Below are 24286 nucleotides of genomic sequence, written 5' to 3'. Positions count from 1 at the left end.
TAGTGTCATCAAACTCACGTCGTGGAAGGGGGTAACAAACAGTGTTTCTGGTTCTCGACTGTTAAACCAAAGGTATAGCCAGGTTAATATCAGAAATTTTAGTAAAAATAAAATGATGTCCTTGTATAAGCGCCCTTAAAAGAAGAAAAATTCCGTGTCCGCTACTGTATATGCCAGGAACGTAGGCAGCAGGCTATTCTGCCTTGTGAATTTCAAAAGTTGCGAATGCCTGAAGCAGGCGCACGTCTGGAGAATCTCCGTCCGGTCAGAGTGGGGAGGAGGTGGGCAAGCCGGAGACGGTGAGAACCGTAGTGTGTGTTGCAGTGCCGATCTGTTGAGTGCTCCGACCGTGCGCCCGCCCGCCCGCCCGCCCACCACTCTGGACTCTTTCCACAGGTGAGTTTCACAACACTCAATAATTGACTCACTTGTGTCAAGTCTCTACTTCGTAACATAAATTCCCATGTCAGTCATGAATGAATTACCGCGTCTTATTTTACTGATTGTGAGACGAACAGCGGGTGTTCTTAATACACACTAACGGAATATGTTCAGAAAAATGCATTTCATTCAAAAAGTTCTTGTCATTTTTCTGTTATTAATACCACTGAGTAATCTTGAATCACGTGGACTGCTTCAGCAATGGCTCGGAAATGTTTTGCTTCCGAATCATCGGAGGATATTGATAATGATGATGATGATGATGACGATTATTATTATTATTATTATTATTATTATTATTATTATTATTATTATTATTATTATTTTGTACACGCTTTAACAACTGTGATCATATCGCGTTAGGATCTGTGGGTATACCAGTAGGTTGTGGTTACTATTGTTGAGTTCCTGTTTTCTGTTGTGTTGTAGATGGCTTGTGTTCATGTAACTGATTACAATTTTTTTTTATAAATGTTTATGATACCGGTCACTGAGGCGGTGATGAATCATGGTATGTAAATTTCCAATCCGGCATTTGGCTTCATAACTGTGGGAAACCATGAAAAATCTCTAGCAGATTGGCAGGCCATGGAGTTTGAACCCGGGAACTCCCGAATACGAGTCACAACGCTACCGTTTGCGCCAACTCGCTCGATATTATTGTTGTTGTTGTTGTTGTTGTATTAATTGAATCTTCGATCTTGCTACACACCACACACGGAACTGACGTCTGATTTGTGTAGTGTTATGATTGTATACCTTTGCAAAAATATACATATGAAAAAATAAATAAGGGAATTTTCGTAAGGTCAAAGATCAGTGCCAGTTTAGGTTTGGTTTGTTCATACTTTTGGTATACGTCGCATATGCGGTTTTTTGATAAACAGGTACACAAATAAACTTACCCTGGACCGAAAAAAGGAGTGCTTTCACATGTAATGCAACATAATGGTGGTATCACTAGGTTGTGATGATTTCGTGTGAAAATATCTGAGAAAATCATCGCTTGGATATATAAGAATCGAAGACGTTTGAGACAGATTGGATGGGTTTATAGCTTCTGCAGTGATCACATCTTGTGTTTAGAATGATGTAGGCCTACCACAATAAAATTTTGAGGTTATTTTCAATTATTTAAGCACTTTCTTCCTCTGTGTGCTGTGCTTAACGGAATCGAAGATTAATGTTGAGAGAAGACTACTTTTCCATGTAACATTTCTGCAATATTTATGTTTCTTAACGTTAAAGAGAACATTTATTGTTGAAGAAAATCTTTGGCAGATGTATTTCTTAAATATATTTTCGTATTCTTCTGTAGCAGATAAAATTGGAACCATCGAAAGTTTCTTTTAATTTAAAACATTTTGAGCTTAATTGTTGAGTGCTAATAATTTACTTTCTCGTTAGAATAAATATTATGATGCTACGAAAAGTAGATTTTGGGATTTTCGCAGAAATATTCGTTTTTAGCACCCTCATAAACCGATTAGTAGCTTTGTATATGACGTCTATCTGTACAAAGAGATTTCTCCAAAACTATTGGGATGATTTTGTAGACAGAGTAGTTACAAATGAACTAAAATAATTCTTAGTAAAATAGTAATGTGTCTTTATTTCAAGTCCGAAATGGAAAATAGTGGTGAACTCTAAATAAATTCTAATGAATTTTTACTTTCTTTCTTATATAAGATGAAGACATTAATGAAATGCATTGCAAATATATTTGAAATTATTTTTACTTTCGTTTCACATTTTTCGAAGTCCTAAAATCTCTCAGAACTCATAAGGTAAATGCTAGTATTTACTACCCTCAATGAAGAGCGTCTCATTACTATAGAGTTATCATCCCAAATCATTAACGAATTTTTAATAAGTGCAAGTGAACTACGTAACTGATTTTTGGTGAATTTCAGAAAATGAAAATTTATACACTATTATTTTTGTGCGTATTAAATGATTTCACTTTTAATAGAAAATGGACCATCTTCTGCGGACCTGTGGTAAAATAAGTAAGGAACAGACTAGTGAAGTGCTTTGTATCTAGTGTGGAATTGTATGGGGCAGAAACGTGGACATTACGACAAAGTGAAGAGAAGCGAATAGAAGCATTTTAAATGCGGATTTGGAGAAGAATGGAGCGTGTGAAGTGGACAGTCAGAATAAGAAGAAAGAATGATGCTGAAACTAATCAGGAAGAGGAAGAGGAAAAGGAATTGGTTTGGTCACTGGCTGAGAATACACTGCCTACAGAAGGATGCACTGGAAGGAATGGTGAATGAGAGAGAAGTTCGGGGTACAAGATGGTGTGAATTTAGAAGCTTTTAAAATTAAATTTACGCGAAAACCGTGCACGCTATTGAAATATGCCAGAGAGATAAATTATTATTTATTAGATTTCCTATCGATATGGACAAAAATCACGATCCTACTCGCAATAATTACCGAATAGGAGATTGTTAAACATTGGTGGGGGGGCATTTTTTTTTCTGAAAAAAAAAATGAACTTTCCACCAATATGATATTATAGATTTTTGTTACATACAACATGAACTATAGCTCTGGAAATCTGCAAGGCTATTTCACTTTCACCCTGTATAGCCACTCCACCTTGTTTTTCTGATGTTTTTTGTTTACGTATCGTCGTCATAAGGTGGTGGTTCTGCCATATTAAATTTACTATATCACATTACAAAACATCGTAAGATTTAAACACAGTACGTATAGTTTGTCAACTTAGATTTGTAAATGATATCAAAATAATTTTAAAATGTAAATAATAAATGTAGATAACATGGGAAACAGTAACCGACAGCGATAGACAAGTTTAAGCTCACAGCTCCTTAATATGACTTCGCAGTTCCCAAGTTCCCTAACTCAAAATATTCTGTAGAACATCCCTTATTTCCCGTTTAATTTTTTCAAGCTTTTACTGAATCACTCTGTATGCGTTTATTTGTTTTTAATTTGCTATTATATCAATGCTTGCTTATTCCAATAAGCTAGGCTGCATTAATAACCAGAAGTAAGAATTTTAATAGCCTCCCTATGAATATAAAAAATCAAACTCAAAACATAAAATTACTTAGGGCCAAAGTAAGTATCTAATTTCTCACGTCTTCTATTCTGTAGTTTAATTTATGACATTCAACAACATTGCATGAATATGAAGCTCTTGTAGGCAGCTGCTGTGTTGCTGATCTGAGCTGATTTGGACATTCTTTTACTTGACCACAAGCACGTAAAATGCGAGCGGGAAGTTTCTCCCTTGTTTCCACTTTGCGCTTGTAGACTTCGCTCTCAAGCCAACCCCACATACAGTAATCCAATACAGTACAATCGGGTGATCTCGGTGGCCATGAAATGATTCCATCACGACCGATCCAACGCTCAGGTTACGTTTCACTGTTCCTACTACACCCTAATATCGTTTTGGATGCGTCCGCATGTGAGTGCTGATGAAGGACATGCGACAGCTTTATGTCAGATACTGTTAAGAACATTGCATATATTCATAGAAACATTTTTGTTCAGAATCACCAATATTATCACCCTTCACATCATGTACCTTTCCTCCTGATTGATCCTGTGTGTATGTATGTATGTATGTATGTATGTATGTATGTATGTATGTATGTATGTATGTATGTATGTATGTATGTATGTATGTATGTATGTATGTAAAATGGATATTCCTGTCCTTGTGTTATACTAGTATATTGTAAAACTGTCCTGCATATATTTGAACTAGACTGCGACTATAATTAAGATTTTGTAATAAGTTAGTATTAAGAATATTTTGACATGTTTCATATTCTAGCTATGAAGCGATGTACGAATGCCACTGAATGTAACTAAATACAATACAATATTATTATTATTATTATTATTATTATTATTATTATTATTATTATTATTATTATTACTATATTACACGTGACTTTTCGCGGATTTGTTTTCAACAAACTTGGGTTAACTGTTTTTCTATCTTACCTAATGCATATATTCAATCTTGTGCATTAAAACGTAGCATCTCTCAAAGAAAGCACAGTCAGAGAATTACACTTTTTGCTGATAATAGCGTTGCCACAATTTTCACGAGTTATTTCGCTATTATGTTTCATTAAAGTTTATTGCTAAGTCTCGACAGTTGCTCGGTATTTACCGGATCGTATAATCCCTGTACTTGAGACTATTAAATCTATGAGTGGCACCATTTTCCTGATCGTCTTCAAAATGTATCATATCTCGTATGCCAAACCGTTACATCTCTTTCATTATTTTCCGGCCGCTATAATATGAAATGTCTGAGACGAGAAGCTTCAACGCTACGCGGAAGTAGCTGTCGTGACTTCGAATGCCCCTCTAGGGCATGGGAGATAGATCGCGGCCAGTGTGATACTCTGAGTTACTTCTTAGGTGGAGATACAATGCCGAGATTACTACATGTTATGGGATTCGCTAAATGTGTCAGGTCAAAAACACCCGAAACCGACCAAGGGTAAACCATGATAACAAGATATTGTACCTAGGACCCGCGTTACGGAATGCGTTCTGGTTGGAGTTCTGCCCAATTTGTAAGAAGCATGGAAGGAACAGTTCTTCCTTCGTGCTGATAGCAAAAATAAGAAGCAGTGGCTGCTCCTGCGTATTTCTTAAGAGGAGAAAAGAAGGTAACAGCATGAAATGATACCTTCTTGAATAAAACATCCTACAAATTAGCCTACATGCATACATTTAAGACCAAGTAGTGTTGGGGTTGGCCTTCCCTTCTGTATAGCAATAAGCTGTTCTTGTAAACTGAGTTTTCTAAATTTTACAAAATACGAGTATATTATGTTTTCACTTCCATTCATTATTGAATAATTGCACAAATTAACAATTACAAGGAAATTCACAACCTCGCAGCATTTCTCGCGCACACTACAGCATCACATATGTTGGAAGAGACTGTAGCTACTAACACGTAGTCGGAACCGTTTTACGGAAATGGGAATGGGAAATAATCTGAGGAAAGCGAGAACACTGCACCCAACCACGTGGTCTGTGTTGCCACATGTAGATTTTACAAGTTCAGTATCACATGATTTTGAAGAATGTCACGTCTTGTGGCTGTTGCCCTGTCTAGTAGACAATGAATGGAAGTGAATTTCAGGGGCCAAAAGATCTGCGATACTAACGTAAAACTAACTACTTTCTCTTTGTTTTATATAAACCCAACTTTAACTTCCAAATATCCTTGAAAGATTCAAACCATGAATAGTAGCCTATATAAAGCACAATGAATAATATTTATTATTAAAAGAAAGTTTATATGTTATCTTTCATAGCTTTGCGTTAAAACTGTTTTTATTGTGTCACCTCCTAGATGTGTTATAGTCTGATTGAATGCAAAATCGTTAGATGGCAGCGGTAGCGAGCTTGCTGCATGACTAGTCGGTTTCTATTTCCCGCCCATGCGTTGATTCAGAGGAGGATCTCCTCCCTAGCTGTTCATTTACTTGCTTTAAAAGTCTGAGTCTTTCTCTGGCCGCTAGTGCGCTGTTGTCTATGTGTGCTAACTGCAGTAAAGGAGGAATGGATTGACTTTCCTCCACACAAACAATCTCACATCTTTCTCACAGTTTTCTAGCAGCACATGACCGCGCATCGTTTAAAACTCGATCAACCGAGGTTTTCTTATAGCTGAGAACTTAGAAATTATCAAATCTTCCTCGAATTTCAAGGCACATATTTTATTTGGTATTTACTTTCAAAAGGAAAAAAAACAAAAAACAAAAAAAAAAAAAAAAATGTGAGGAGGACGTTCCTCCCTTCCCTCCCCCGAGGAGCCGCCACTGATACGAAGGTTCTTAATTTGCTGTAAAATATTAAATGGAGTGTAAAAGAATAATGTAAAATGTCATTATGCTTCTTGTCATATAGATTACCATGCCCTTAACTACAAGTTGAACATTTAATTAATAAATAAACAATAAAAAGTATCGGCTTATAGGTCTATATCGGAATTTTTTTCGACTTATTGTAGTGTAATTTCTAACTTCATCATTAGCTTGGTACGTTTAAAGATCTGCTGATGTAAAGTACCCGTTTTGTTTCATGGTGAATTAGAAAATATATTTTCTTTTATTAATAGTGAAAAATAATGCATAGGAGGGAAAAACTTTACTTACTTACTTATTGGCTTTCAAGGAATCCGGAGGTTCATTGCCGCCCTCACATTGATCCCTATCCTGAGCAAGATTAATCCAGTCTCTACCATCATATCCCACCTCCCTCAAATCCATTTTAATATTATCTTCCCATCTACGTCTCGGTCCTTCTAAAGGTCTTTTTCCCGCCGGCCTCCCAACTAACACTCTATATGCATTTCTGGATTCGCCCATACGTGCTACATGCCCTGCCCATCTCAAGCGTCTGGATTTAATGTTCCTAATTATGTCAGGTGAAGAATACAATGCGTGCAGCTCTGCGTTGTGTAACTTTCTCCATTCTCCTGTAACTTCATTTCTCTTAGCCCCAAATATTTTAATGTTATGATTTATTTAACGACGCTCGCAACTGCAGAGGTTATATCAGCGTCGCCGGATGTGCCGGAATTTTGTCCCGCAGGAGTTCTTTTACATGCCAGTAAATCTACTGACATGAGCCTGTCGCATTTAAGCACACTTAAATGCCATCGACCTGGCCCGGGATCCCAAGTATTTTCCTAAGAACCTTATTCTCAAACACCCTTAATCTCTGTTCCTCTCTCAAAGTGAGAGTCCAAGCTTCACAACTATATAGAACAACCGGTAATATAACTGTTTTATAAATTCTAACTTTCAGATTTTTTGACAGAAGACTAGATGACAAAAGCTTCTCAACCGAATAATAACAGTCATTTCCCATATTTATTCTGCGTTTAATTTCCTCCTGAGTGTCATTTATATTTGTTACTGTTGCTCCATGATATTTGAATTTTTCCACCTCTTCGAAGGATAAATCTCCAATTTTTATATTTCCATTTCGTACAATATTCTGGTCACGAGACATAATCAAATACTTAGTCTTTTCGGGATTTACTTCCAACCCTATCGCTTTACTTGCTTCAAGTAGAATTTCCGTGTTTTCCCTAATCGTTTGTGGATTTTCTCCTAACATATTCACGTCATCCGCATAGAGAAGAAGCTGATGTAACCCGTTCAATTCCAAACCCTCTGTGTTATCCTGAATTTTCCTAATGGCATATTCTACAGCAAAGTTAAAAAGTAGAGGTGACAATGCATCTCCCTGCCTTAGCTCGCAGTGAATTGGAAAAGCATCAGATAGAAACTGGCCTATACGGACTCTGCTGCAAGTTTCGCTAAGACATATTTTAATTAATCGAACTAGTTTCTTGGGAATACCAAATTCAATAAGAATATCATATAAAACTTCTCTCTTAACCGAGTCATATGCCTTTTTCAAATCTATGCATAACATTAACCGGAGAAACTGTATGTAGCTAATAAGTAGAAGAATATTAGATTTCTTTTGTTTTTCGACCTCTGCACTGTCATTCACCGCATTACATGAGGATAACCTCACTCTGCGATAGTGGTCTGTGGCTTGAATTTCTATTACGTCACAATTTTGTGGCGTTTGGCAACCACTGATGTAACATAAATAACTATTATGTTACTTTTAGTCTATATTCAGACCAAATTAATTAAATATAATCAAATTACTAAAACAAAACAAAAAACAAAGACTTTGAATGTAACCAGAGAGGAGTTACAGATGTTAGTCGTCTATGCCATATATGTAAGCTGAAGTCGGAAGAGGAGTTCTGGGTATTCTCCCACTTCTGATGTGTTGATGATTATGATTGTGCTTATTAACAGAAATAAACTTTCATACCGATTTATTAAGTTTAAATTTTCTAACAATTGTAGTGATTGTAATAGGTTATATACCGATATTTCCCAGAGATTTCCTGGCAGTACAAACACTCTTGCAAACTGTACCAGAACTTCTCTGGAGTATAATTTTATTAGAGTATGATATCAAGTGGTGGGATATGTGTGACTCATCCTGAGCTGATAACCACATTGCAGGTTCGACTAGTTCATGGAATAAATTTTACACTAATGATCGAATAATATTGTATTCAACAACTTACATAACTTAATAATAAAAAAATTAGTTAGCTGAAGAAATGTAAGGGATGACATACACCTTTAAGTACTTTTAAGTACTAAAAAAATTGATGAAATATAATATTATTTTTCTCAATAATGAATAAATCTGTAACTTTAAAATTACATACGCTCAATATACATAAATAGCCTCGTTTAATTATTAGGCAGCGGCATTCTTTTAAGATTTGTAGGTCTTTATTGCATGCACCGATAATAAAATGAAAATGCGACGTTGTGACGTCTTGTTTGTTGCTGCCATATATTAATATAACATGGATATGGGCTAGGCCTTCAAAAGACGTGACGACAATGGACAGCGAGACATAATTTAAATTATTGAAACTACAAAGCTTCCGTCCTCTTTGACACCGCTAGCCAATTATTGAACGTGGCCACTATACCATTTCTGCGATTGTATACTATATTCAAATTTAGTATAACTGTTACCGTTACGGGTAATTAGCAATACAAAATGGCAGCTGAATTTTGTGCATTGAAATGCCAATTTAAGCTTTTTAACTTAAAAATTAAATTCAACGAAAATATTAAGAAACAGTCTATTTCTCTGATAATTTTCACAAATATCAGTATTTTAGAAAGGTTTTTTTAAAATTTATTCCCGAATGTCATATGAATGACATGACCTAGAATCTTTGAAATATCTTCACTAGAAATATTTATTTTAATATCTATATAAAGTAGGGGAGAGTCGGTTAGTATCGGACATCGGGTAATATCGGACAGTGCGTTTCCTTCATCTACCACCATGTGGTAGTACCTGAATGACATGGTTACGTTTCTCTATGCGACATCACAGAAACGTAACCATGTCAATCAGGTACTATCATCGTGTGGTAGATGAAAGAAACTCACTGTCCGATATTACCCGATGTCCGATACTACCCGACTCTCCCCTGAAGTTATTCAAAAAATTTTAGATGAAAATAAAAAAAAAATACAAGTTTTAAACCAATAGTTCTAAGCAGGTTTGTTCATAAGTATAAATAGAGTTCCACGCAAATTTTCACTGCAATACAGGGTTGTTTCCGATATCTGATAACGAATTTCAATGACGTCATGTGCGTCAGGAATCACACCGACAGCTGAATTGCAGCGCGAGGTAACAGACCAGTAGCGAGTGATTTCATAATCAGAGTGCACGGTTTATCACAGTAGCAATACCCAAGAAAATCGAGCCTTTTTGGGAGGGGTAAATAACAACCCTTTTCCGATGCCAAGTATAGTTACGTGAAAATCATAGGAGCCTGCAAAAAAGTGGTTTTTTTATTTCCAAGAAAGGCATCTTGCGTGTACCTATAAAGACTGGTAAAGCTCGGATGGGATTAATTGCAGAGTGGATAAACCAAGCAAATCCACCCCTCGTCACAAGTCGCCGCATCCCACGAGATGATACAAATGAATTCCATTCGAGTTTTACCAATCTTAGTAAGTACACAGATGATGTCTTTCTTGGAAATACCGAAACCTCGTTTATTACATGCTTCTTTTATTTTCACTTAACTGTACTTGGCATTCGAAAGGGTCGTTATGTACCCCTCCCAAAAAGGCTCGATTTTCTTTGGAATTTCTTCTGTGAGTCGCCGTGCACTCTGACTATGAGATCACTCTCTACTGGTCTGTCACCTCGCGCCACAGTTCAGCTGTCATGTGACGCACATGTCATTCAAATTCGTTATCAGAGATCGGAAACAACCCTGTATACTTTATTAAAAATTGTTTGGGTTATCAGGGAAATCACTTGCATAAACAAACGCTACGGGCGCATTTTGTATTTCTAATAACACGTAACATTGATGGCTTCACTAAATCTGAAAATATTGTAAAATTGTAAAAGCAGTGTACATTCAGCATATAAAATTTCAAGATTAGTTCATTGCTGAGATAAAAAAAATACTGAATTTCACCAATGTTTCAGTACTTAAAAGTACTTACAGGTTTATGTCCCCCTTAATACTATAAAGTATTAAGAATAATTTGCAAGGATATTTATTCCGTTTATTTATTGTGAAATTTGTAAGTAAAATTACAAAACGTAGAGTTACAAATAATTCAGAAGTTTTCAACTTACCAAAGCCCCTAAATTATTTATATACTTCTACTATACACCATAATGTCCTTTAATATTGAGTTTCTTTCAAACAATGCCTTTGTTGCATCTAATACACTGATTGAGAATGTTCTCCAAGCTCACTTTCAAAACGTATTCATTTCAGAATTGCAACTGTACGTTCCTTTTATCTCCCAAGTCATCGCCAATTACAGCTAGCCTGCTGCACTCGTTATGTACAGCACTAAGTCATTAGCACTGGGCTTGTCATCCTGCGTTCTTGCTTGAAGGAAAAAACAATTAGCACGCGTGCCGCTGGAAATGCTTTCCGTGCGAACTAATTGTTGGTACTGTAATAATAACTAGTAATCGACATCGCTACTCCAGCAGGTTATGTCTTCTACAAACTAATTCTTAACCGCTGAATATGGGAAACTGATTAATCTTTCCCTCACCTTATTGTTTTAATTCCTGTATATCCCACATGAATTGGTGCTATATTCTATATATATTAAATATACATATTAATCAATAATATATTCGGTGGTTTTGCATTGAAGAAATCGCCAAGCCAATTTCTAATAGCAGCTTTGTTATTAAAGGAGATTCCCCGGGGATTGTTGGACAGAGAAAGTAAAAGATGAAAATTTGATGGAGAAAGATCAGGCGCTATTGTAATAGCAGTAGTATGCGGACGTGCATCATCATGCTGCAGAATCACTTGATGCAATATGAAGAGCGTGATTCCAAAACGCGTGAAGTACAATTTTATGAAAGGACTGGACTTACTTTTTTATCCACTGGTCTACGGACTGAGCGAGTTTTCAAGTGACATGCACAATAACATAAACTTTTAGACAAGGATTGGCGTTGTTTTGGAAGAAAACGTGCTTAAAATATAATGATAGAAGCTTAAAAAAATCATTTTATGAACAAATCATAAGAATGGTCACATGGACTGAGTGAATTTTGGGATCGTACTCTTCAAATTGATCATCCATATAGGCCTAACCAATTTTTGTTTTGCCTATGGATTAAAAATGTAGTACGATGGTTGACTGGTCACAATTCATCATGCTGGACAATTTCCATGTTGATTGACGTGTATCATCGTGAATTAAACCGTCTTCATGAAGGTTAATCTTCTTGGACGTGTCAAAATGATCCTGCTTGAGATGAGAAAACAATTTCGTGCCGTACTTTTTCCAATGGTGTTCTCCCCATAAATAGCAGAAATATTACTATACTCAGCACACTTCGAACTGGCAGATCAAGGTCAAGCAATAGACTGCTTACCCCATTCCTGGACTATTCTCAACTAAAGTCAGCTGGGACAGCCGGGATTACCAGTGTTCAGTCCACAGTTTTCAGTTCAGTGACTCGTACGTGGTTTGTACGTTTGTACGTGACCTTGATCCGTCAGTTCAAAATGCGCTGACAACAGTGGCTTCCGAAATCTTCACTCCTCGGTTAAACTCAAACAAAATTATATGTTGCAGATGTTCGTTATTTCCACTTTAAACTCCATTTTTAGCCTATAATCAATACAAACTTTCTTAAGAATTGAAATATTCAAGACGTATTCGGTAACACAAACAGCGGAATACTTCGATGAGTTATTGCTAGGCCATCGGTCACGTGAGTCTGAGCAGTTTCGTTGAGACTTTCTGTATTCTGTATAGGTTACATTTTATTTATTTATTTATTTATTTATTCATTCATTTATGCATTTATTTATTTATTTTATTGCTACTAAGTTTGAAATGAATAAAAGTTAATACAATGAAAGATAAACTAGCCCACTCCTGAATTAGTAAGACTCCTGCTCAAGAGGGGATTCCAATACAAACAAAAATAAAATTAAAGTTTAGAGTGAATACAGATTAAAAAGTGTTTAATAAATTTAAAATCAATCTATAAATCCAATACAAATTTGTTTATTTTTTTTATTAATTTGGAGAGGATTCGTGGTTAAAATAATTTTGGAATAAAATTTGTTTAATAATCTGGGACCTTGACTCATGCTATGATAAAAAGCTGCATTGGTTTTACATTTTGGTTCAGACAAACGCAGAGAATTCATATTTTTAGTTCTATATTTATATATATAACTTTCAAAGTTATTAAAATTTCTATGAAACTTATTTTAATAAAATAAAGTAATATATTTGTTTAATGTTGAAAACTTTGAAACGTTTAAACAACAATTCAGTTGGGTAATCTTTCTGCTTTTTAAACAAATTTTTAATTAAAATGCAAGGCGTATTTAAGGCGCTAAGAAAACGATTTTATGAGTTGGTGCTGTTATTAAGATTGCCGGTATACACATTTTTATAAACACAAAACAATTAAAGGACAATTTTATTTCATACCTTTTTTGGCTGATATGAATAACATGAACCTTATAGGAAATATGGTGCACAATGCCGCCAGATTTTTACGTTTTCTGGCAATGGAACCAAGGCAGGAATAAGGAAGGAATGAAGATTGCCAATGACCGATGTAAATAAATTACAGATCACTATTACAAATGGAATTTTTAAAGCGATGGAGAAAATTGTGTCTGATTGTTCATCATACGATTACTTATAGCTGCTTTTACGCGCGTTCAGCAGATGATTGATAATCGATTAGTCATCGATGTGTCCTCCTGAATGCGGCCTATGACATTAAAAATGACAACTGACAAGTTTTTTACAAAGGCTCTATTAACATGAAAAACAAAAACGTTACGAAATTACGCATCGATCTGTTATAGCTATTCATTATTATTTTGTAACGTAGTAGATGAAAAGAGAATAAAATGAAGTTATCAAACAAGAATGAAGTATTGGTAACTTAGTCTGTATCAGTCATAAATAAACCTATAGGAAAAATTTAAAGGGATACTTTTTACAAAAGAGAAATATTCGACTATGAAAAGAGCCCAAGAATGCCATGATAAAGAACAGAAACAATGGGGACATTCTACAAAACGTCTGGAGCGAAGAGAAGGGACCAATTGAAGGGTTCAGAGCCATAGTGGGCCAAGCGCCATTATTAAAAACGGAGAAAAACAAGGATCAAAGTTAAGTAAATACCATAATTCAATGAATTATATAGCAAATGATATAAAGTATGCACATTAAAACAAAATGATACGTCAATCTTCATTAAACTATGGTATTCACTTAACATTAACCTTTGGTTTCTCCGTTTCTAGTAAATGGTACTTCGCCCACTATGGTTCTGAACCCTTCAATTATTTCTATCTAATCAATAGGCCTGATTAGGTTTTTAGCTGTGAACCGTGAAGCAATAAAAAACTCACACAGGTGGCACGGGGGACACGAGGAATATACTAAGAAGTCACTTTCTTTGTCAATACTGTAATAAATTCACTAACATTTCGATTTTTATGCCAATAAGATCAAATAAAGTAATAGTACACAGTGAGCCAATGGTACAAATTTCTCACTTTCATTATCTCGATTTTGATATATCACAATAATTAAGACAATGATCTCACGCAAAAAACTGTACAGCTTTCAACACATGAAACTTTGAAAAATAAAACTAGAACCGATACACAGCTTAAAGTTTTACAAAGTAATGGGCGTTGCAGCGATGATATATAGTTCGGAAAACAAGGCTTTAACTACTAGATCTGAGAGGAGGGAGATTGAAATGAAACAATTGAAATTAAATGTCTAAGAAGAGTTGCTGATCCTATCCTCTCCTATTCTCTTCGATGAAGTGGATGGCAAAATTTAGAGATAGATTACAAATATTTAATATAAATGAAAAAAGTAACATAAATGAAAGGAACTGCTACGATCACATATGAAGAATGAATCCTAATGTAATAACTAATGATGAAACCTGTCTTTCCATGGGCAAGAGGTTGCCTACGCTTCAACTATACAGTGTGGATATCTCTGAACTCTGCACATCAGCGGTCAGATGTAAACAGAGCAGATTTCAGACATTCAGAGTATACTTCCGTGCAAAATAAACGTTGGCACTACCTGTTCGGAACATTTGGAATGACTATAACCAATCTAAAGTTGTTACTTTTGGTAGTCCTCTATGGACTCTGCAATTCAACTAAAGCCTACATATGTTAAAATGACTTAATATATAAAGTAATGACAATAACACTGCACTACAGGTTAGAAATCGTCTCGCTCACTTACTACCGCACTGGACACGTAGCACCACAGGTCAGCACTGTTGTTGTAACCAGACGGTACAGAAAGCAATTCTAACCCCTTTCCCTCTGACGTCATGTACAATACTCGAGTCACATATACGCTGGTATCTGTTTACGAAGGAATTGTTTCATCTCTAATAATAACGAAACAGATTTTAAACTACATAACTCAAGGATATAGAGATGTTCCCGTTCTAAAACCAGAGGGAGGGATCCTCTTTGACCCAAAATAGGCCTCTAAGGCCTACCTTTCAGAAGTTGACGATGATTTTCAATTTTTTAAATTTAATATTTATTATTTTAATATAAAAAATTAGCACTCCCCTGAAATAGAGTGATCTCGTGCTTTGAGGAGGTTTCAATACTTAAAATTACAATAAATAACATCTTAAAAAGTAATATAATACACTTATAATGAAGTGCTTACATACATTTCTTAATTTAAATTTAAAACATGATGATGGTGATTGATGATGATGATAATGATTATGATGATGATGATGATGGATTTTGGTTTTGGGTGTCATAAGAAACATACTGTTAAGATATTATTTATGCTATACAGATTTAGTTACTGTCATACATTTCTTTACACCAGAGGCGCCATAAAATATGATCATCTCTATTTTTTCACATAATTGTCAGTCATATGACTTTTCGTGAGATTAAAAAACATATTGATTAAAAGTAAAATATGTTTAAGATGCTGAAGGTGCCATGAACGTAGAAAGTTAAGGATTCGATTTATTATCCCACTGTTAATAAGCACAATTTACTTTTTCTTTAAATATATGAAGAACTTGTCAACTTCGTCACCATTTTAACTACTACGCCAGGGTAAAGTGCATAAATCATCAAAAATAAAATATGTTTAAGATGCTGAAGGTGCCATGAACGTAGAAAGTTAACTATTCGATTTATTATCTCACTGTTAATAAGCATAATTTACTTTTTCTTTAAATATATGAAGAAGTTGTCAACTTCGTCACTAAATTAAATACTATGCCAGGGTAAAGTGCATAAATCAGTGGATGCAAATATACACTACAATATTTAATACATTACCCTCCCTTCGCCAGTAAGAAAAATCTATGTAAAGTACAAGTTCCTGTTGAATAAAAGTGTACAAGGAATTTTGAGGAACAAAATTTTCATGATTTGTAGATCTTAGTTTCAAGAAAATTTACGTCTATGAAGTGCCTCCTACTCTAATCCCTAATATTTGATGATGATATCTTACCATTTTCCCAATCATCATTCCATTATTTATTTGTAATTCAGTACCATATCTACTAATAGTCCAACAGCAAAAACTTACAGGAAACTACAAGATCAAATCCTATTCGTGAGTCCCTTTTTCATGCAACTTCTATGACGGAACTTGCCACTGGACCTAGAATCGACAGGAGTCCCAGAAATTAGCCAGCGCCTGAGTCATCAAGTACGGTAGTGAAAACTACCTAACCAACAAGTAGTCCTTGAGAAGTCGATAATCTCTCGTCTTTCAAGTACTTCCTCATCGTTACGTAATCCGGGAATTCATTACATTCGAATTAATGAAGACTTACGCTGTGTTCATACTCAGCTCACTCCATTTCTAATTGCCATAACACTATCATCCACGCTTATTTTTACTATCGTTCATCCGGTTTGATGTAAAAGTAGGCCTAACCATTAGTCGCTTTTACATGATAATTACATATTTTATAAATTAGAGACAGAGTCAATGCCTCTTAATTAATTAGTTTCATCTCTAACAGAAAATTTTACCAAATTTATTGTACTTCCCTGAGTGTCGTATTGCTTGAGACTGAAAATGTCATTACGTGTTGCACTGAAAGGAAACCATATGCAACGCGATTACAAAATATAAATTTAGATATCTTCAACATGTTATAAAATAATGAAGTTGTGGGAATTCTATTGGTAGAGTTTTGTTTAGCATCAATGAAAGTATGTATCGATATACATATACCGTGCATATCATATCATATATACAAGTATACAGGGTGCAGCATAAATCAGTTAACCGAAAATGCTTAGTGTAATATTAACAGCCTATGAACTGCTGCCACGAAGTCAAAAGGAGGATAGCAATGGCCAAGGAGCATCTTCTGCGGAACTCTGGAAAGAAAACTAAGAAAGAGACTAGTAAAGTGCTTTCTATGGAGGGTGGAATTTTATGGGGCAGAAACATGGACATTACGACGAAGTGAAGAAAAGCGAATAGAAGCATTTGAAATGTGGATTTGGAGAAGAATGAAACGTGTGAAGTGGACAGACAGATTAAGAAATGAAGCTGTGTTGGAAAGAAAGTTCATTTCAGACTAAAATCTATCTTCCCCCTCCATATCCATTGGTGATATTGCCACGACACATGATAAGGTAATAGGAAGATCTTGTCTCCTCTACTATAAAGTGCTTAAAATTGAACGAGATATTATTATCATGAGGTAACAGCATTATTAGTTCTAACAACCGAAGGTATATGAGTTAATGAAACTGAAAATTTAATTTTGAATATCTAACTTGGTTTTAAATCTAAAATGGAGGAACTAGGTAACTGATCGAACGATATCAGCCACATCTCTTTTCCAATATAACAAATAGGTAAAAATAAATAATAACAATCAAGATTTTATCATATGCCGTCTATGCTTATCTTTTAACAAATTTATTGGTTTTTCAATACTTTATTACATTTATGAACGTATTCGGCTCTATTGAGCCATCATCAGAACCATTTATGCCCATATGCATGATAAAGGTACCTACACATATATGCAATACAAATAAATAACCAAAATAACATCAAATAACATATGATTCTATATAAGACATTAAACATATGGCGATATTACATTACTATATAAAACTGGCTGTATAAGCCATAATCAGGTGTTAAAATTGTTATTATTAAAATTATTACATGGTAGGCTTTAAAATTGTAAAACAATTGTAATTAAATCGGGTTGATGTCTATGTGGAATTCCAAATCTGACAGTGGCTTGATGCGACAAAAAGATAAGAAGTGTTGCGGAGCTGTCCTTGTGGTCGTTGAGAGTAGGAGGCAACATCATGCCTTTTAAATAGGTAAAAGAAAACGAGACATATTCCTTAGTGCAATAAATAAGTAAATAGGCGATGTCACAAAATACGAAAAATCAAGTTACCTAGTTCTTGCATTCAGGCGACGATATTATGTTTCTTCATAGTTTAGTTTATTGTCACTTTAATTATTACTCACTTTATTATTTTTACAACCATAGGCACAAAGTAAAGATATACCTAATTTGTTCAGCAATCTAATATATGGACATCATTATTCCGTAACTGTCATTAACACAGATTTCATATTAACGGTCTTACCAATAAAAACTTTCATACAGACGTTTAACTTTTTTATACTTACACAGTGAACAGCTTGTTCATAAACCACGTATAAATTCCTCACTAATAATCACTACATTCGTTGGGTATAATATCTAATATAACTGTTACATAACTACATCATAGTTTCGTCATTGTTTTCTTAGAAAAGGTAACGGAATAGGCTAACTGAGATTCTTTATTGCATCCTAGTGTGCCGCTCTAACTATCGATAGTATGCAACTGGGCCTGATCGATTAGCACGCTGTATTTTGATCAAAGAGTACAATTACAGCAAATTATTCTGTGTTCTTTGATTTGTTCTGCTATGGTCACAAGGCAACCATCATCATAAAATGATAAACGATACAAAAGCTGTTAGGCGGCCATTTTTTTCTCTGTATACAACGCTTAAACAGAGGGTTTCGTGTGTATAACTGCAGCAAATCAATTCCCATGAATATTTACACACTGCTTATAATATCCATGCTTATACATGGTTTTATTAGTAACGTTTTCTGTCCTAATTTTGTATAATATCGTATAAATTTATAGACGGTTTATTAGTAAGACTGTAAAACTATACACCTGGTCAATATAATATGTACAATATGTTATCAATTTCACGTAGTAAATCGTTTTAATAACTTCGAATATAATTCAACGTTTTACATCAAGATTCCAGAACAGAAATTGACGTATATTTATTTTTTATACGGGTTAAATTCCCAGTGATTTAAAAATGCAGTTTGTGGTTCATAATACAGTATCCGGGAGGTTCTTTTTCATTTAATTTATTGTATTCCACAGATCTTCTATTGGCAGTCAAGCTTTAAGATATGAAAAAAAAAGTCAAAATTTTACAAGATTACAATTTTTTGACGAGAAGACGTTTAATTCAATCGGTTTCTTTTAGATAATATCATTTCATATTCCTTTGTTCAATACTATATCTAAATAAATAAGTGACCATTCTTGTGGAGCTAATTTGATATGAAAGTGAACTTGATAACTAGGCGATCCTCAACATTGATTTTCTTATTGACCGTTGGACCCATGATTTTCAAGAGCGATGAAATCCTTAGCTTTTATTCCTACAGAGGCCTGTTGCATTAAGCTAAAATAACTACAACAAATTAGTAAAAAGTAAAAAAAAAATAATCATTTCCGTTGCATAAATCTGTATTGGTAAATTTGTCACGACAAGAGATAAGCACCAGTAATTGCTAACAGTTTCGTTTCTTTTACCAACGAATTGTTGCATAAAAATTTGTCATTTATAAAACAGTTAGAATCGCGAGCACGTTTTCTAACAATCTTTTGTTCTTGGTAAACTTTCTTAAAAGTGTTGAAATAACATTTTTAATGTAATATGACTACATGTTCAAACTGTGAGAGTGAAGAATAATTCATATATAGGCAGAGGAAAACAGTTATGACAAGAATAAATAGGAATACTAATTTTAAATAGTTCCAGTTTAAAGAAAGATTTCGCATGTCAAAAATTAAATTTGAGATATTGCTTGCTACTTCAAAGCCTTATTTAGATCCAGCAACACGATTTTACCTACAGGCACCTGATCAAGAGAAGGCCAATTTAATAGTAATTAAACCCTGTATTTGAATAAAATAGTAATTTAACAATTAGTAATAATATTCATATGAAAGATAATTATGTAAATACACATCTTAACTATCTTCCAAAAGTTCGGCAAAATTATTGCTCGTGTATATTTCCAATTGGTGCCAATAGTTCCAGACCAATTGATTGAGCATATGTGTGGAGTATTTGACATTTATTTCGATTTTACTTCTTTTGTCAAATTGGAGGAAAATTGTCTGAGTTGTAATATATCGTTTTCTCCTCTTATTCTATTGAGAAACGTGACGCAAAGACAGTTCCTCGAAATTTTGAATGAAACACATAAATGTTGAATATTTTGTGTGCATCACAGACTACGATTGTCTTTCTTCTTTCTTAATTAAATAAATGCAAACCTAAATAATGCTTAGTTCTGATTTTAGTATTTTAAGACTACTTTTTCCACATTATTCTAAAACAGAATTTGTCAATCTGACTGCCTCTCACTTGTAAAATACGCTAGTCATGAGCTTATGAAAAATTAGTAAAATTGTGTTATGGAAAAGAAATTATTAAGACTTGTCGTTTGTCATCGATATACTGGGAAATTGTCACTTGTCACTAGCATCTTTTATGCAATAGGGCCCAGAAGGGAAGTAAAGTTTTGGATCCCGTGACGTAGATTTACGTATATTGAAACAACAATCCAGGCAAAATTTACCTCCCACTTCTCGCCTATATTGAATTTTAATGCTGGGAAAGCTTTGCAGTTGGTACGCAGGATGAACCAGACTTATTGTACAGTACACAGCGTTCGAGCAGCTATCGTGTTAGAGACACGAATTCATATTATTTCATTGAGTCAAATTGAAAATTTTAGTACAGTTTCCCCTGTCATTCTACTACAGCATGTCTATACTTACTGTCATCCATGAAATAAGTATGATGGCAGAATCGTACTGCCACAGTCATGTGGTCATGGACCTGGTGATGAACAACAGACGTAAAAACTTACTTTTCCACACGAGTTATTCTTGGACTTAGTCCAGTGAACCCAGGCTTGAGTCACACATACCTAAGTTATTTTTAACGCTATTAAAATGTTTTTTGCAGCATGAAAGAGTACTAGAAAAACCGGTTCTAACATATTTGCCTTATTAAAACACTAGTTATATGCGTCGATTTTATTACCTTTATGTGTAAAAGTAAAAATTGTGTTTTCGCTGTCTGAAACGCACGATTTATATATTTACTTAAAACTCCATAATGTTTCTTAATGATGCAATCATTATGGAAATCTTTTTTCTAGAGATATATGGAGAAATTTGCTCCATCAATTTAACATATCAGCCAAACAGATCAATATGATAATATCACCAAATAAAAAAACAAAATACATGATAATGTTTTAAATATGTAAATTAGAAATAGGCCTAGATGGAAAAATAGTTGCACAAGTAATGGAATTTGATTATCTGAAGGTATTAATATAATCTTACTGTGAACTAGATAAAGAGGTTAGACAACAACTCAAAAAAGCAAATCGAGTGGCTGGATGTTTAAGAGATACATTACGAAAATACGAAAAGCCTGAAATCCCGTAAGGGCAACGGCCTCCTACAGGGGAGTGTAGGGTGAGCTAATGGTCTACTACACTTGGGGAGCCAGTCCAAGAGAGCTTACACTATACACTTACAAACTAAACACATGAACAAATTATACCAACTAAACACGAAAAACAATATAGACTAAACACAAAAATTATGCAAACTAAACATCCACAAAAAATATGCAAACTGAACACATAAATTATAATCTGAACACAACTGTCCACACTAAACACACAATAAAAAAAAAAGAAAAAATTACACAAACTGAACACATACATAGTCTTAAGTCACACACAATCTATATACACAAAAACCTATACCAATTGCACATATAAATTGTACAGCCTTAACACAAAAAACTATCTAAACTAAACGCACAAAAACGATACAATTGAACACAAAAATTATACTAACCAATACATGAACTATACCACTTTACACGGAGTCAAGCTATTCAAACTAAAACACACAAAACCATATAATTGAACACAAAAATTATACTAACTAAATACATAAACTATACCAACTACACACGGAGTCAAACTATCCAAACTAAAACACACAAAACCATACAACTGAACACAAAAATTATACTAACTAAATACATTAACTATACTAACTATACACGAAATCAAACTAACCACACTGACACACACAAAAATAACTATATAAACAATACACAACTATACACAGTTTACATAGTGTTCATAATTTCTTCCAGTCTTTTCCATGCCTGCCTGTCCCTCGCTGTTCTCGTCCACTGCGCTCCAGTCTCTCTCCGGAACACGTCCGACCACCTTCTCCTTGGACGTCTTCTGCTTCTTTTCCCAATGCGTGGGTCCCACATGGTCGAGGCATGCGTCCACCTGCTGCAGTCCATCCTACTCACGTGTCCGTCCCATTTCCATTTGAGACGTAGCGCCAGCCTCACTGCATCCTGCATACCGCTTCTTTTTCGGATGTCGGTGTTCCTTATCCTGTCTTGCAGTCTCAGCAAGAGATACATTATGAAACAATAAATGTTTGCAAGGAGAAATGAAAACTAATTTATAAAGCTGTTGTAAGATCCTTATATTACACTTTGTCTTTACTCTTTCGAATTATGCACACTTCAACACCAAATTACCTTTCGTCTCGTTTCTCTTATCTATACTCTAACCACGACGTAAATACCAGATCATTTATCTGTGGCACGCTAAGTATACCTCTTCATAGAACATCTTGTTATTCATCATCTTTTACAATATCCACCTCGCGTCAATGGAATTCCTTGTCACAAAGTATTAGGGGCTGCAAGACAACAAACACCTTTAAGAACAGCTCAAAAGATAACCTTATTAGCATTTCACTCCAATCATACTGATTTAGAATATCACTGACTACATTGTTACTTTTTTCTTTAGACATCATCCTGATTGTACTGTATTTTAATTGTCTCATAATAATCTCTTTGTATTATCTAATATTATTTGAAATATATTAACATTCTATGTATTTTAGTTTAATTCTGCTAAACAGTTTATTTCAGTGTTTAATTAATAGCTCATAGTATTTTGTTGTTTAATTTGTAAATAACTCTTGTATACATGTAACTCTCATGTAAATCAAATTGTTGAATTCTTTGTAAGTTCATGGATATGTATATACACTTTTTGCTGGTTGAGTGGAAGAGAAGGCCTTACGGCCTTAACTCTGCCAGCTAAAATAAATCATTATTATTATTATTATTATTATTATTATTATTATTATTATTATTATCATTATAAATGTTGGAAACTACATAAATGAAAATGTTAAGACATCTTCATTCATTCATTCATTCATTCATTCATTCATTCATTCATTCATTCATTCATTCATTCATTCATTCGGTGTTCTGCCCAAGGGCACGCCTTTCACTGCAAACCCAGCTTCCTCCAGTCTTTTCCATTTTCTGCCCTCCTCTTTGTTTCATTTTATGATCCATATATCTTAATGTCGTCTTTCATCTGATATCTTCTTCTACCACGAACTCTTCTCCCATTCACCATTCCTTCCAGTGCATCCTTCAGTAGGCAGTTTCTTTTCAGGCAGTGATCCAACCAATTCCATTTCCTCTTCCTGATCAGTGTCAGCATCATTCTTTCTTCACCCACTCTTTCCAACACAGCTTCATTTCTTATTCTGTCTGTCCACTTCACACGTTCCATTCTTTTCCATATCCACATTTCAAATGCTTCTATTCGCTACTCTTCACTTCGTGAAAAGATGTTAAGAGATAAAAAAAAAACAGAAAATAAGGGATAAATACAATATTACAAATATAACTCCATGGATAAGAAAAAGAAGAATGGAATGGAGTGAACACGTTAGTAGAATGACAAAAGCTGAATGGTCAGGATAACTAGAGATAGGATCCCCGCAGGAAAAAGATCAATTAGTCGCCCATGGAGACGATGGTGTGACGACGTAGCCTAACCGAGGAACATTAAAGAAGAAAAGGAAATCCAACTCTTAAAAAGAGTTGTTCGCAAGTTTTTTATGAATTTTAAGTCTATCAAAGACTGAACCATGGAAGTAGACCTACAAATCTGAAGCCTTGGTATTTCTGAAGCGACGCGAGATGCGACGTCTGCGCATCTCGTAGTTATGGAAACCACTCACTATCTCTCGTGTAGTCCGGATGTGTGCGACGCGGTCCTCGCATCTCGCACGTCACATGCGTCGGTTCAGGAAAACCAAGGCTTTATAGACGTTGAATTAGGTACCTCCGGACCTCCGTACGCTAATGTAAACGGGGCTCCATCTTGTTGGAAAATGAACCCCTGTTCTTCCTCGTTCGTGAGTTGTGGCATTAGCCAATTTTTCTAAATCAACACCTATCAT

General features: G+C 34.7%; 1 protein-coding gene across 1 annotated transcript in view; it reads left to right on the top strand.

Annotated features, from left to right (window-relative positions):
- Window positions 1-352: 352 nt before the first annotated feature.
- Window positions 353-24286, top strand: part of LOC138703376 (uncharacterized) — a 194778-nt gene continuing 170844 nt past the window's right edge. Inside the window, exon 1 of the mRNA XM_069831202.1 lies at window positions 353-396. The gene's annotated coding sequence lies outside the window, so the exon portion shown is untranslated. The remainder of the gene's footprint in view (window positions 397-24286) is intronic.

Source organism: Periplaneta americana, chromosome 7, assembly GCF_040183065.1.
Source record: "Periplaneta americana isolate PAMFEO1 chromosome 7, P.americana_PAMFEO1_priV1, whole genome shotgun sequence".
Classification (NCBI taxonomy): domain Eukaryota; kingdom Metazoa; phylum Arthropoda; class Insecta; order Blattodea; family Blattidae; genus Periplaneta; species Periplaneta americana.
The sequence above is the reverse complement of the archived record's forward strand: the minus strand, read 5'-3'. Positions and strand labels throughout refer to the sequence as shown.